This window comes from Lontra canadensis, unplaced genomic scaffold (genome assembly GCF_010015895.1).
Source record: "Lontra canadensis isolate GAN:19392208 unplaced genomic scaffold, GSC_riverotter_1.0 scaffold177, whole genome shotgun sequence".
Taxonomy (NCBI): Eukaryota; Metazoa; Chordata; class Mammalia; order Carnivora; family Mustelidae; genus Lontra; species Lontra canadensis.
In genome coordinates, this window is record NW_022631171.1 from 97,018 (window position 1) to 112,709 (window position 15,692).

The following is a 15,692-nucleotide window of genomic DNA, read 5'->3' on the forward strand; positions in this document are numbered from 1 at the left end:
GGAGGGAGGGGTCGGGGCGGAGGGGGGACGCTGTCAGGCCCCTCGGCTCTGGGTCGGGGGCCGGGGGTCAGGGGGCCGCGGCCAGTCAGAGCCGAGGGGCCGGAACGACTCGGGGACCCCAAGGCAGCGCCGAGGGCTCGGCAGGGCCGCGGACACCGCCGCGGTTGGGTTTGTTATTGTCGACTCCGTCCCTTCCTCCGCGGAGCATGCCGGGAAACGGTGGGCGGGGGGAGGGGTGCGCCGGGCTGCCTGCCGGCGCAGAGACGCGCGCGCAGGTCCGGAAGTCGGCCGGCACCCGGGAAGGGGGGGCGACTCCGCCCATAGTCGCCGTCGGCTGGACTGTGACTTGGCTGTCCTCTAGTGACCCGAGGAGAACGCTGGGGCGGCCTGTTGCGGTGCTAGCCGTCGTCCGGGCGCGCATTGCTCCAAAGTGATCTTGACTTTCCTTGCTACAGCGAGCTGGCGTGGGCTGGGCCGACCCCACCGAACTTTGGATTAGCCCTAGGTTAAATAACTTATCTCTTTGAACCTGTCGCGGAGGAGCGGGGTCCACTGAGGTTCCGTGCGCTCGTCGTCTGCCCGCACACTCGGCCAGGGTCTGTAAAAGGATGACGTACCTGCAGGCTAGACTACCACCACCTCCATACCCCCACCGCCGGGACTGCGAGCAGCTGATAAGTGTCTCGGGTAACTCTGCAAGTGTGGGGCGGCACAATTTTTCTCAGACCAGGTAAGGCAAAGAAAACATCCAGGAGAGGAGAGAGTTAAGGTTTGGTCGATTGGAATGAAGGTGTAAGCGGCAAGACCACCAATTTTCAGCTCTGTAAATACTGAGTTTGTTCTCGAGTGGGGTAGCATGAGCACTCTAATGGGCGGGGAACAACTTCGGTGGAATCCTGAATTTGTGAAGATGTACACTCACAAGCGATGACTTGAAGCCACAAGGCTTTGAGTATTAAAATGTGGTTAGCAAAAGTTACACGTAGAATAATTGTATAATACTCTAAATTCCTGTAATATCCAGATATCTATGGTACGAGTCAAAGTTTAGAGGTGCTACCAGTGTCAGAGGACTCTTGAATTGGGTTTGCATAAAAATGAGTATTATCACTGTTTTCAAGAGCACCAAAACAATAAATACTATTAGGAAGCAAAGTTTGCCCTCCTTCAGCTGTCACGTGGAAACTGACAAAACAAAACATTGAACTACTGATAAGCATTAGGGATTTTTAGTTTCCTTCACACTTAACCGGTTTCTGAAAGTTACGTTTAAGAAGGACTTAATTTTACCACTTGCTTTTTAATTTTACACTCCTGCATATCCCAGAGAGAATCTTTTCTTTGGCAAGTCATTTCACTTGTTTGGTTTTTTTAGGCTACAGTATTATACACCCAGCAAGATACAGCAGAGAAGTGAAAATTAAGAGACTAAATGGTTCTTATGCCTTGGGGGGAGGTAGGAGCTGGCAAGATTGAAGAAGAAGGATGCTGATTTTATTAGTCACAGCATAGTAACCAGCACACAGAAAATAGGTGGTGGAGAGATTTTGCCAGAAAATTGGTAAGCAAAACAAACTACTAGGCCTATAAAGAATATAGGGGTGCTTAAACTTCTCTTAGTTACCGTAGTCATTCATCTTTACAAATATAATACAGCTTAGAATGTAGAAACATCACTGAACTATATGAGTGTTAATCTATTAAATAATAAAGTGTTTTAAATGTTATTTGTCTCTCTGACCTCTTTCTTGTGGGGGAAAAAAATTCACTTCTCATCTTCTCTTAGTTATAGGTTGGAAGAAATGATCAGAAGAGATTGGTTAATACCTTAAAAGTGTAGAGGTTAAATACCAGAGTGTAGAGGTTAAGAATTTGTATGCATTCAGTGTTGTTTCTTAGTGATAAGTGTAAGTGTGTTAACATTAGCTTTGTTATGTGTATGCAGGTATCAGGAGTAAATACTATTACAAGTTACTGATACTTTCTTATGTCTGTAGTAATAAGTTTCAACAAGTTGCTTTTTGTCCTACCAAGGATATTGAAAACCCAATATACTCTCCCTTCCTTAATAAATTAAACCAGCCCAAATCCCTCATGCAGCATTACTTCTCTATCAAGCTTCTTTGTAGTAAGTCCACAATCTATACCCTCATTTCTGCCTACTATTCTTCTCTACTGAAATTGCAAACAGGTTAATAGGGACCTCCAGATTATTGTGCTAAATGGACAGTGCTGATACTTTATTTGAACTTTCTGAAGTATTTTGTATTTTAAATTATTCAATCTTTAATTCCCTTCTGTTTTTCAGTGTCTCCTCTTTGCTGTTATATCTCTGTCCTTTCATTTGGTCCTCTTCCAAATTCTCAAGTAATTGTAATAAGATGTAAATGATGCAGATATTCTCTGTGGGAGAAGAGAGATTTAATCTTGTCCTCATTACATGATTACTTTTTAATTTAATAAACATTTAGGTCTTTTAATAGATTTATAGTGAGGGTAAAAGAAGCTGGTTCTTTTTTTTTTTTTTTTTAAGATTTTTATTTATTTATTTGACAGAGAGAGATCACAAGTAGGCAGAGAGACAGGCAGAGAGAGAGGAAGGGAAGCAGGCTCCCTGCCAAGCAGAGAGCCGGATGCGGGGCTCGATGCGGGGCTCGATCCCAGGACCCTGGGATCATGACCTGAGCTGAAGGCAGAGGCCTTAACACACTGAGCCACCCAGGCACCCCAAAGAAGCTGGATCTTTTTAGGATTATGTAGAGATTACACAGAATCTGCAGGGAAGCACTGGAAATACTTCAACTCAATTCAGATCTTTAAAATCCTGTTTTTCCTTCAGGTCTCCATTTCAGGGTCGGTCTTTCTTTCTTTCTTTCTTTATCTGTCAGAAAGAGAGAGCTCGCAAGCAAGGGGAGCAATAGGCAGAAGAAGAAGCAGGCCCAGGATCCTGAGATCATGACCCAGACCAAAGGTAGTTGCTTAACCAACTGAGCTGCCCAGGCGTCCCTCAGTGTCACTTTCTCAGGGAGTCCTTCCCTAACATTCCTGTATTTCCTCTAGATTATTGTATCTTCTACTATTCGTCTAACATGCTGAAATACAGGTCCTTTTTTAATAGAGGAACTGTTTCCTTAATATATGGTGTACAGTGATCTGCATACAAACATTGGCTGACAGTGCCCTACACTTTTTTCCAGTCCTTCAGTTTATACTTGGACTCACTTTAACTAGTCTCCATCATTTACTCTATCCAAGACCAATCTGATCATGCCTCTTCCCTAACCATCTTCATTGTTTTGTTTTGTATATGGATGCAATTTAAATTTTTTCAGGTAGCATAAGAATCTCTTCATTATGTAGCAACCCATCTCTCTAGCTGTATCTCCTGGCACTTTTGCCCTTTACACCTGTGTTTCCTCCTCCAGGACTGTTAATTCCACCTTGTTCCTTTTTAAAAGTTATTTTTTTAAAACAGCTTGGACATCAATCAGCTTCTAACTTCTGGGCAATATAGTGATCCACACATCCTACTACATTTGCTCCACACCACACAACTATAAATTTTTGTCTCCCCTCTAAGTCTATGAAACTCTTAGGTTTAGAAGCTATGAATTACTAATTTTTAAGTTCCTAGAACTTTCTAGAGAGCTTGGCACAGACTTAGCAATTACTAAAATATTTATGTTGAAGATTGAGAAGTTACTATGAAAAATGCCTGTCCTCAAATATCTCAAAGGCTTGTACAGGCAACCATTCAAAAATCACTGTAGTGGGGCGCCTGGGTGGCTCAGTGGGTTAAGCCTCTGCTTTCAGCTCAGGTCATGATCTCAGGGTCCTGGGATCGAGCCCCACATCAGGCTCTCTGCTCAGCCGGGAGCCTGCTTCCCTTCCTCTCTCTCTGACTGCCTCTCTGCCTACTTGTGATCTCTGTCTGTCAAATAAATAAATAATAATCTTTAAAAAAAAAAATCACTGTAGTGACAAGTTTAAATAACATTAATTCCTTATCCAGAACAAATCAAGATACTGGGGAGATCTAGTTTACAGCTTAATTTTGTTTACTGCCTGATTTGGGATTTTATTCTGCATGCATTAGATGCTTCTCAACTTTTTGTCCTTACACTCATTTTCTTTTAGGTTCTGTTCAAACAGCTAGCAACTGTGATTAACATAATTTGACTTTTTTCAGAGAATGAATCAGTTAGCCATTTTTAAAGGTTAACTCCTTTTAAAAAATGTTGGATTTTGTTTTTAAGATCATAGCTAATGATGTATTAAACATGGTCATGCACTACTTACAGGCTTCTGGTACTATGATTATTAAGTTAATGTTTTTAGTACTATTTACAGACATTAAAGCTGCCTTACTCTGTCTGTTGGTACTCACATATTATTAATGATAATGATGATAGTAAACTTGGTGAGTGTTTATCTTCAAAGCTAGTGCTGAGCTTGATGAGCTAGTGAGCAACACTGATTCTAATGCTGCAACACATACAGGACTTCTAGCATGCTTAATTTTTCAACAGATTTAAAGCAGTAGATGGAGATAAAATACTTTTAGTCATTTTTCACATTAAGTTTTTGTCTCATTACTTTGAAGAGCTTTTTAACAAAATGTCCAAAGATAAAGCTGGACTGTCTTTTTTTTTTAAGTTATTTATTTATTTGAGAGAGGGAGAGTAAGGGAGGGAGAAAGAATCTGAAATAAAGACTTGGCATTGCACACAGAGCCAGACTCGGGGTTTGATCCCACAACCATGAGATCTTGACCTAACCGGAAACCAAGAGTTGGACATTCCACTGGCTGAGCCACCCAGGTGCTCCTCAGCTGGACTGTCTTAAAGCAAATCTTGTCAGTTTTGCAGATATAGATTAGACTGAAACATCAAATGGTGATAGTTGGATTTCGAATGGTGTCTTTCAAAGATCTTTTATTGTGACCCACATTAAAAAATACATTTTAACATTGTGACCTGGTGTATACATATAGGCCTCTATTGATGAAACCATGTTTTATGAAAATAATAACTTATGATGCACTCAGATTTTTTTTCACTCTGATATTTCCTATTCTATTTTTGTTCCAGTGCTAGTCTTGACCCATAAAATTGACTTTACCTCCCTCCAAATGGCTTGAAAGATTTTAGATTCAGTGACATAGGCCTCAAACCTTGAGATTCTTTGCTTCTGATTTTTCCATTAGTTTTTCCTATTTAGACTATACACCTCCATAGTGAAGTTTGTGGTTATGTTTATTAAAAAAATAATAATAACCTAATTGAAGCCACTGCAACACTAGTGAGTGTATCTTAGATAGAATGGGCTTTACATTTATAAACCTACTTATTTGTCTTAGTAGCTCTATCTAGTTTCTATTAATTTTCCCCATGTTTCCAGATGGGGAAATGAGAATTTAATTTACTGATCCCTTCTAGGTAATGTTCTTCAGCTAGTAACTATTATGGCTAATATATGAGCCCACCCAATTCAACAGGCTGTATCCAAACACTATACTATGCTGTCCCTTAATTTGGTGGACTCCTGAAGGAGGGGAAAAATTAAAGAATTTTTAAGTCTAGCAGTAGACTATAGAATCTCAGCACTATTAGCATTTTGAGCCATGGGGGCTGTCTTCTATGTTTTAGGATGTTTAACAACATTCCTAACCTCTACCCACTAGATGCCAGTGGCACCCCCAGTGATGACAACCAAAAGTGTCTCTGGACATGTTGTAATGTTCCCAAAGGGACAAAGTCACTCGCTTCCCAGAACCACAGGCCAAAGTATGGTACATCTTCAATGCATTGAAGTCTTTAAAAATGTATTTTAGAAAAATATTTAATGACAAAATATTCTAAGTTAAAAATATAGAATTACTGGGGTGCCTGGGTGGCTCAGTGGGTTGGACCTCTGCCTTCAGCTTAGGTCACAATCCCAGGGTCCTGGGATCAAGCCTCACATAGGGCTCTCTGCTCCGCGGGGAGCCTGCTTCCCCCTCTCTCTCTGCCTGCCTCTCTGCCTACTTGTGAGCTCTGTCAAATGAATAAATAAAATCTTAAAAATACAGAACTACTGTACTCTTTTTAAGGTGTACTTTTTTTTTTTCATATTTTAACATCTCTGAAATCTGGGTGCATTTAACCATGGGTAGGGTCCTACAGTCTTGTTAACCAACTGCCATTCATCACCTGTTTATTCAAGATATCAAAAAACTAGCTTAGGGAAAAAAGAAAAACCTAAAAACAATGGTGAAGCATTCTTTTGAACACAAGGTTTCACATAATTTGACTTTTTTATTTTTTTTTTTTTAAAGATTTTATTTATTTATTTGTTAGAGAGAGAGAGAGAGCGAGCACGCTAGCACAGGCAGAGAGAGTGATAGGCAGAGGCAGAGGGAGAAGCAGGCTCCCTGCCAAGCAAGGAGCCGGATGTGGGACTCGATCCCAGGACGCTGGGATCATGACCTGAGCAGAAGGCAGCCGCTTAACCAACTGAGCCACCCAGGCGTCCCTAATTTGACTTTTTTAAAAGAATGAGTCACTTTCACAAAAGTTTGTGGAGAAAGATGGGAAAGATGATGAATCAGACATGTTGGACAGCATAATGAAAGGCAGTCTAAAGCATGCCCTATCCAGAAAATTGCAAAGCCAGTCAGTACAGGAGTCTGGAACCATGACACTTGCTCCATTATGGATTCACAGGAAATACCTATTGCCAAAGCTTTCACTGGTGAAAAGGATGAGTTGTATGGAAAAACCATTGTATTTTATTTACTTATATTTTCCTTTTTAGGTATACACAAGAGCAATGATAAAAAAACACATTAGTAAAGTCTACAAAGCTTTTTAAAGAAGTAAAAATTATAGGTGATGTTTTCTTTCTGTGCATACATATTGCCGTATTTTCCAAACTGCAAGGTCCTTAAAAATATATCCTTACTTTTTCAACTTTAAGTGGTTCTATATTGGTTATTACACAAAATTCAAGATTTTCTAATTTGTTGAACTCCATTTATTTAATTAATAGCATAGTTTTTTGCTGTTACTTCCTCAGATCATCATTTTTAGTTAACACTGCCTGCTGTCTATGCAGGCAAAAACACTTTTTCCAGTAGGCATTCTTTTTCAGTATGGTTTATTTATTTATTGATTGAATCTAGCATAATTGACACGCAATGTTATATCAGTTCCAGGTGTCCAACTTAGTGATTTGACAAGTTTATATATTATGCTATGTTTGCCACAAGTATAGCTATCATCTCTCTCATTACATTTCTATTCAATGTGGTGTATTAGAAGGAACACTGAACTGGACATCTGGAAACCTTGTGTCCAATCCTGCCTCAGCCTTCTGTGCTGTGTTTCCCTATTGGTCATCTCCTACTCTGTCGAACTGTCTGGACTATTCTTAAAAACCCTTACCACTTTGCAATTCTCTCATTCTCAGTAAATAATCTTACCTCATACATCACTGAGGAAATAGAAGCTATGGAAAAAAACTTGTTCACCCTTCTAACAAAGTCTGCAAACCCATCTGTACCTCTTTAGTCTCCCCTCTAGTCACTGTTCTCTCCCTTCTATGGAAGATAGTCATGGGCTTTTAACTCCATCCCCTCATCTCATTGTGTCACTTTGTGGGGCTACTTGGTACATGTAAAATTTTAGTTCATGCAAAATGTTTTGCAGAGTTTAAAGAATATCCTTAAAATTGGGTTTATTGTTAAGTGCTTATTGTTCCATTTAATTTTTTAAAACAAGAAATACATCAATTATATGATTTAGTGTTCACCTAAGGTATCTTTTGATGTGCCAGTTTTATTAAAATTAACTTCTTAGTTACTAGACAATTATTTACATAAAATGCCATATTGATCTCTTAAGATCAAAGTTAAAACTTTTAGGAAGATACGTAAAAACTACTGAAAAGATTTTCTTTTCCCCCTTGTTTCTGTAATATTGTAATTTTTTTAACTTTAAATTTTTGACTGCCTTGATCACATGAAATCTCTTTTTCTTTCCCCAAGTTTTTACTTAAATTCCAGCTAGTTAACAGACAGAGTAATATTAGTTTTAGGTATAGAATTCATATGAAATTATTAAAAATTTTCACTGTCTCTTCTGGCCAATTATTATTATTTCATCATTATTACTGAAACTAATTTTATTGTATAAAGGAGTGGAGTGTTAAAAAAAATTCTCCACTTTGAGTGTCAAGTACACTATACAGTGACAAGGCCCAGAACTCAATTTTTAAATAAGCTCTAGAGGGAATTGTAATGCAGACTTGGCCTTGGGAAACAAAAGACTAAATCTATACAGATCCTTTTAATCCTAGTAAGTCTTCCTTCTCCTTTAAATGCTTTAAATCCATAGTTCTTACACTCTCTCAATGAAATCAACAGATGAATCCTAATCCACTCAGTACTTTCTGTATCTTTGTACTGTTATCAAAGGATTACTTTGAATTTGTCATTCTCCAATGTGCCTTAATTATTTTGGAAGTGTGCACATTGTTTCTATATAACTAAATCATAAGGTTGTTTGCATATAGGAGTTGGAAAAACTGAGATCTCATTTGGATTTAGAAAATCACTTAATATGTATGATTTCACTTTCCTCCTTTGATAATGGTGTTCATCATATTTTAGCTTTCTCATTACTCTATAGGTTAGAATGAAAATTGCATGTAAAATATACTACACTCTCAGCATTTTGTATAGTCCCAAAATAATAACAATGGTTTCTTATACTTCTTGAAAAATGCTATTGCGTCAGTTCTTAAAATTAATAAAGTGCTTATATGTATTTTAGTACAGAACATCTAGTTACATTTAAAACATAAAAGAATTACTTAATTTTATAGCTTTCTTGTTATTTACATTTCATATTATGAGTTTTTTGCCTCCTTTCCTTCTCCCCTTCATTCCTTTATATCTTTGAAGTTCTGGAAACCGAAGAGATGGTTGTGTCAAATGCCCATCTTTTCCTTTCTATACCTAAGGCTCCAAAGAACATTTTACATTCCTGTTTCAGGAAGGTTGTCTTTTTGAAAATATCCAACATTGCCAAGAAATAAGCTGAGAATCACAGGTTTCCTGAAAGGAAGTTCATCCAGCCTTCGAAAAGAAGTTACAGTATGTATGTCTTCAGCACAGTGGATAGCACAGATTTAAAAGAAACAAAAATACATATTAAGTAATTAAAGAAATCTATTATTTTTTCTATTCCATGAAACTCAGTAGTAGGAAGTTTTTACACAAAAACTTTTATAAGAATTATAATTGTATATTTGTATACAATTTGTATACAAATATATAATTATAATAATTCAAAACATGAAATTGAGAAAATGTTCATTTACATAGCATCTGTTTTAAAAGAATATAATAGGAATAAATTTAATTAAAGAAATGTAAGACTTACACACTGAAAATTGCAAAACATTGTTGAAAGAAATTAAGACATCCCATGTTCATGAATCAAAAGACTTACTGAGATGGTAATACTTTCCAAATTGATATACCGATTCAACACAAGAAATACAATGCTATAAATTTAGAGTTAATTAAAGGTACCAAGACATTTCAATGGAGAATAACCTTTGCAAGAAATGGTGTTGGGACAAGTGGATACCAGCAGGAAAAAAAGTGGGACTCCTACCTTATACCATATACCAAAATTTAGCTGGATTGAGAACGTAAATGTAATAGCTAAAACTATAAAACTTAACATAAAGCATAGAAGTAACTGTGACCTTGGATTTGGCACTGGTTTTTTAGATACGACTCCAAAAATGCATGCAACACGCACGCACACACACACAGTAGATAAAAAGCTTTTGTGCTTCAAAAGGCACCACTCAGAAAGGGAAGGCAATACAGAGTGTGAGAAAGTGTGAATTAAATATCACATAAAGAACAAGTATTTAGAATATATAATGAACTCTTAAAACTTGATAGTAAAAAAGACAACCCATTTTTTAAAAATGGGCTTAAGATTTGAACAGTCATCTTTAAAGATATAAAAAAGCCAATAAGCACATGAAAAGATGCTCAATCTCAGTCACTATGAAAATGCAAATCAAAATCACAATGAGATAGCACTCCACATCCCCAGGATGGCTAAAATCAGAGACAGATAATAATAAGGATGTGGAGAAATTGGAACTCTGCTATTTTGCTGATGGAGTTGTAAAATGGTGCAGCCCCTTTGAAAACCAGATTGGCAGTCCCTCAAAAGAGTTAACAGAGTTACCATATAGCCTAGCACTTTCACTCCTAGAGAAATAAAAACGTATGTCTCCACAGATACTTGTACATAAATGTTCAAACTATTATTCACAAAAGGTAAAGGAAACAATCCTAATGTTCATCAACTGGTTGATAGATAACCAAAATGTGCCATATCCATACAATAGAATATATATGATGCAAAAATGTCCATTCCTTAGAGTAAGCAGAATTACCATAGGGCCCAGCATTTCCACCAAAACCTGTGTTTACAGAAAAATGTCGCAAATATTCATAGCGTTCTTCATAGCCAAAAAACATGGAAGCATGCCAAATGTCACCTGATGAATGGATAAACCAAATGTGACCTATACATACAACTGAATATTATCTGGCAATAAAAAGGAGAGAAGGGCTGAATCATGACACAACATGAATGAACCATGGAAATATGCTAAGTAAAGGAATCTAATCAGAAAAATCCACATACTCCATGATTCTGCTTATATAAAATGTTCAGAATAGGCAAATTCCTAGATAGTACATTAGTAGTTGTCAGGAGCTGGGGAAAGGGATGAATGGGATATGAATGCTGATGGGCATGAAGTTTCTTTCGGGAATGTTGAAAGTGTTCTGAAATCAGATAGTGGTGATTTTTAGAGTCTTATGAATATCCAAAAAGCCACCACATTGTACACTTTGAAGTGGTCAATCTTTGGTATGTGAGTTATATTTCAGTAAAAATTAACATTTAAAAATTATATTTTTAAAAATCTAACAAGATAAGTAGCAGAAAGCAAATAGCCCTATAAATCACTTTGGTTCTAGCCATGACTGAAGTGGTTTAAAAGTACTTTTAAAGTAGAAGTCTGATTTAACCCTCATTTGAGGTGGCAGTCCTTTAGAAGAGAGTCTAAGGGAAATGTCATCGTTAGCCCTGGGTGCGAGCATAATAAGGTAGTGCTTGTCTACTTAATTGTTTAACAAATAATAAATACAACTATCATCAGTCTTCTTTTATTATCACCATGTGCCATTAGTCTTAAACAATGCCAATGAAAAAATACTCCCTAAAAAATCTTTTGTTCATACAAGTCAGGGTTTATCAATCTTGTCATCTGGAGCCAGATAATTCTTTGTTGTGGGAGGCTGTCCTGTGCACCTTGAGATGTTTGGCTGTGTCCTTGGCCCATACCCGCTTAATTACAGTACTACTCTCTTACCCATAGTTGTAAAAACCCAAAGTGCCTCCAGACATTGCCAAATGTCCCAAAAGGCAAGATCACCAAGGCATTCTAACTAAATGCTGTGGTTTCAATTAAATTTTAATTGCATATATGTAAGCCTCAATAATAAGTAATTTTTCTTTTTTCTTTTTTTAAGATTTCATTTATTTGTCAGAGAGAGAGAGAGAGAGAACAAGCACAAGCAGGGGGAGAGGCAGGCAGAGGGAGAAGCAGGCTCCCTGCAGAGCAAGGAGCCCCATGCAGGACTCAATTCCAGGACCCTGTGTTCATGACCAGAGCCGGAGCAGAAGGCAGCCACTTAACTGAGTGAGCCACCCTAGCATCCCAATAATAAGTAATTTTTAATATCTTTTTAATAAACAGTGTATTCTTTGGGGAAGTTAATTGATGTCTCCAACTCCTGCAGTACAATATAAACCCTACATTTAAACAGTAGACTCAAATATACAATGATAGTACCATGACTATAAAAATACCTGAACAGAAATGAAATAATTTAAATTCTATCATTCAGTGTATGGATTATTCTTTAAACCTTAAAAACCCTTTTTGAAGCATTTCTTTATCTTTTTCCTTTTTTTAAAAAAAATAATGAAAAGCATTACTCTTTTTTCCTCTTTTATATCATAATTTTTAACTTTTCATTTAAAAAATTTTAATGGCATTTTTTTCAGTGTTTACTTTTCTATCTGGCTCATATTATTTCCTTTCATTTCAAGATTAATAAAAAACTTTCTCATTCAGAATAAGGTGTTAAGAATGATGTATACCAGGTGTTAAATGTGCTAGATACACCACTGATTTCAGAGAAAGAGAAAGTAGCTAACAAAATTGAGTGAGCAGGTGTGAGGTATCATACTGAGTGCTCTGTACCTGATTCTAACACAACAAACTGTCATTTACATATGAGGAAATAGAAGCTCAAATTTAATTAACTTTTTCTTCAAATTCTATTTAAAATTCTAAGTAGCATGAACAATTTATATTGGCAGAATTTTTACTATCTCAGTCTTGGGCTGGTTATTGCTAACTCAAAACCAAGTAATATAATGGTTTATTACTTGTATAATATAATTAGTAATTTTTTAAAAGCATGTATATCTGATATATAACGTGTTAGTTTCAGGTGTACAACATAATGATTTGATATTTGGGTGCATTGTGAAATGATCACAATAAGTCTAGTTAACATCTGTCACTGTACATGGTCACATACAAAAATCTTTTTTTGTGATGAGAACTTTTAATATCTACTCTCTTAGCAACTTTCAAATATGCAAAACACATTATTAACTTGGTCACCATGCTGTACCTTATATATCAATGACTTACAACTGGAATTTTGTTCCTTTTGACCCACTTCATCCATTTCTCCCAACCCCCACCTCTGGCAAACACCAATTTGTCCCCTGTTGCTATGAGCTCATTTTTTTGCTTTTGTGTTTTGTGTTTTGTTTTTTTAGATCCCACATATAAGTGAGATAACATAACATGTCTCTATCTGATTTATTTCATTTAGCATAATGCCCTCAGGGTCCATCTATGTTGTTGCAAATGGCAAAACTTCATTTTTAAAAAATGGTTGAATAAAATTCCATTGTGTGCATATACTGCATTTTCTTTACCCATTCATCCATTGGTGTACACTTAGGTTGTTTCCATATCATAACTATTATAATTAATAATTTTAAACTCGTGCACTTTTATTAGTTCTTCATTTAGTAAGAATTCCTTTCTAGAACATTGGTATACCTCACAGCAAGACTACTGTCTTAAATTGAGGAACTATTAGTATATATACATATTTTGAAAGGAACCTTTTTAGACTTAAGTACTTGCATCTCTGGTAGATGCCTAGTCTGGTGTACATTTAATTAACCCTTGTTGAATGAATAAGGGGTTAAGTTGGTGGCTTTCCTACTAAACATGAAGTCAGCTCAAAGAAAAATTGTTCAAAAATGTTTCTATCAGCAAAGACTTAGCACACAATTTTAATTTGAAAAAGAGGCAGAATCATTAAGATGAAGTCCTAATCTAAAACTTAGGATGGGAAAGAAGCAAGACTGGCATCTTTTAAGTGAATTATATTTCTTGGGTAGAAAGCCAAATAACAAGAGGAAGTATGTGTGACATTTTGCCTTGTTATCACAAATTTCTTAGAGTGGGCTCAGTAAAATTAAGCACATTAATTACTCCTTTGCTCCAGCCACAAAATGCAACATATCCAAATATTAAATAATGTCCTCTGCCAAAACTTGCCATTGGTGGTTAGTTAGTGTTATAAAGTTCTTACACAGAAGCTGCCCTTGTCTTGATACGAAAATCAACTGAGGTATCAGAATATATGAACTTGAACTTGAGCTGTAAATAATTGGTTTGTCCTTTTAACAACAAAGCAACCTAGCCAGATATATTCTTGACTTCAGTAAATACAGATAGGGTGTGGTGGCCCTTAGCTAGCTGGGTGTATCTCTGCAATTCAAAAGTGACTAATGAAATAATGTTTACATTTAAAACTAGAAAGAGAATTATCCTGATTTGTACCGTTTCCTTGACTAACTGGTGATTGAGGCTATTCCTGCAAATCCTGAAAACTGAAAAAGGTCAGAGTTTTAAAAGCAATAAAAGGCTATTCTTCCTGAACCCCTCCCGTTTACCTCTAAGGGCTTAAAATGACAAGAGAACTGGGGTTGGATTTCCCTGGGTATTCAACTACTTTGTCTACGTCTTCCCTTGGACACTGTGATCCATAGTGGGGAATATCAACTATAGTCCTGCATAGTTCATACCAGCATGTTTAGCATGCCTTGCAATCAGTTTCTTATTATTCATGGATTCATTTGTTCATCGTTCACTCAAGAAACATTCATCATGGGGATGCCTGGGTGGCTCAGTTGGTTAAGCATCTGCCTTCCACTCAGGTCATGATCCCAGAGTCCTGGGATCAAGCCCCACGTGGGTCTCCCTGCTTAGCGGGGAGTCTGCTTCTTCCTCTGCATCTCTGTTTCTCTCTCTCACTCTTGCTCTCACTCTCTCAAATAAATAAAATCTTTTAAAAAAAAATATTTATCATGGATCAGGCGCTCTAGCAAGGAAAAAGTGACATGGGGCACCTGGGTGGCTCAATTGGTTAAGCATCTGCCTTCGGCTTGGTCATGATCCCAGGGTCCTGGGATCAAGTTCCACGTTGGGCTCCCTGGTCAGCAGGGAGTCCGCCTCTCCCTCTCCCCTTCCCCTCTGCTTGTGCTTTCTCTCTGTCAAATAAATAAAATGAAAAAAAAAAAAAGGATAAAGTGACATGAGACAAATGTAATTGTTCATCAGTGGGTGTGTGGGTAAGTAATTTTTGCAGTATATTCAATTTGTGCAACTGAACACTACCCAGTAGTTAAAACTGCATGAACAGTGGCTTAGTGTACAACTATGATGTCTCAAAAACACAACATTTAAGTAAAAAATAAAGACATTTGATAATATGCAGTATTGGAAAAGGTGTGAGAAAATGGGCACTTACTTCAGGGTAATATAATATATTACATCCTTAAGGAAGGACAATTAACAACCCATTATGATTAATATTACCATAAAAGTGTCAACTGTAATTTATTCTGTAGATATATCTTGATATATGGGAACTGACATATGAACAAGAATAGTTATTTCAATATTATTTGCTGTAGTAAAAGATGGATTGTTCATTCATAGAGGACAGGTTAAATAAATGATGTCCCAATGCATCTGGGACAAAAGAAAAAGGGATCTCTTTGTACATTTTGTGTAATTATCTTTAAGGTGAATTGTTGAATGAACAAAAAATAGGTGCATTAACAGCATGCTACCTTTTTAAGTTAAAAAAAAAAAACAGGAATATCTCGTATGTGCTTAATATGCATAGGACATTTCTGAAAAAATACAGAAGAAACAGGAAACACTGGTTTCTTCCAGGAAATGAAACAGGGTGTTTGGACACCTTTCTGTGAAAGAAACTTTTTTTTTTTTAGGATTTTATTTATTTATTTGACAGAGATCACAAGTAGGCAGAGAGGCAGGCAGAGAGAGAGAGAGAGGAGGAAGCAGGCTTTCCGCCAAGCAGAGAGCCCGATGTGGGGCTCGATCCTAGGACCCTGGGATCATGACCTGAGCCGAAGGCAGAAGCTTTAACCCACTGAGCCACCCAGGTGCCCCTGTGAAAGAAACTTTTATTGCATACTCCT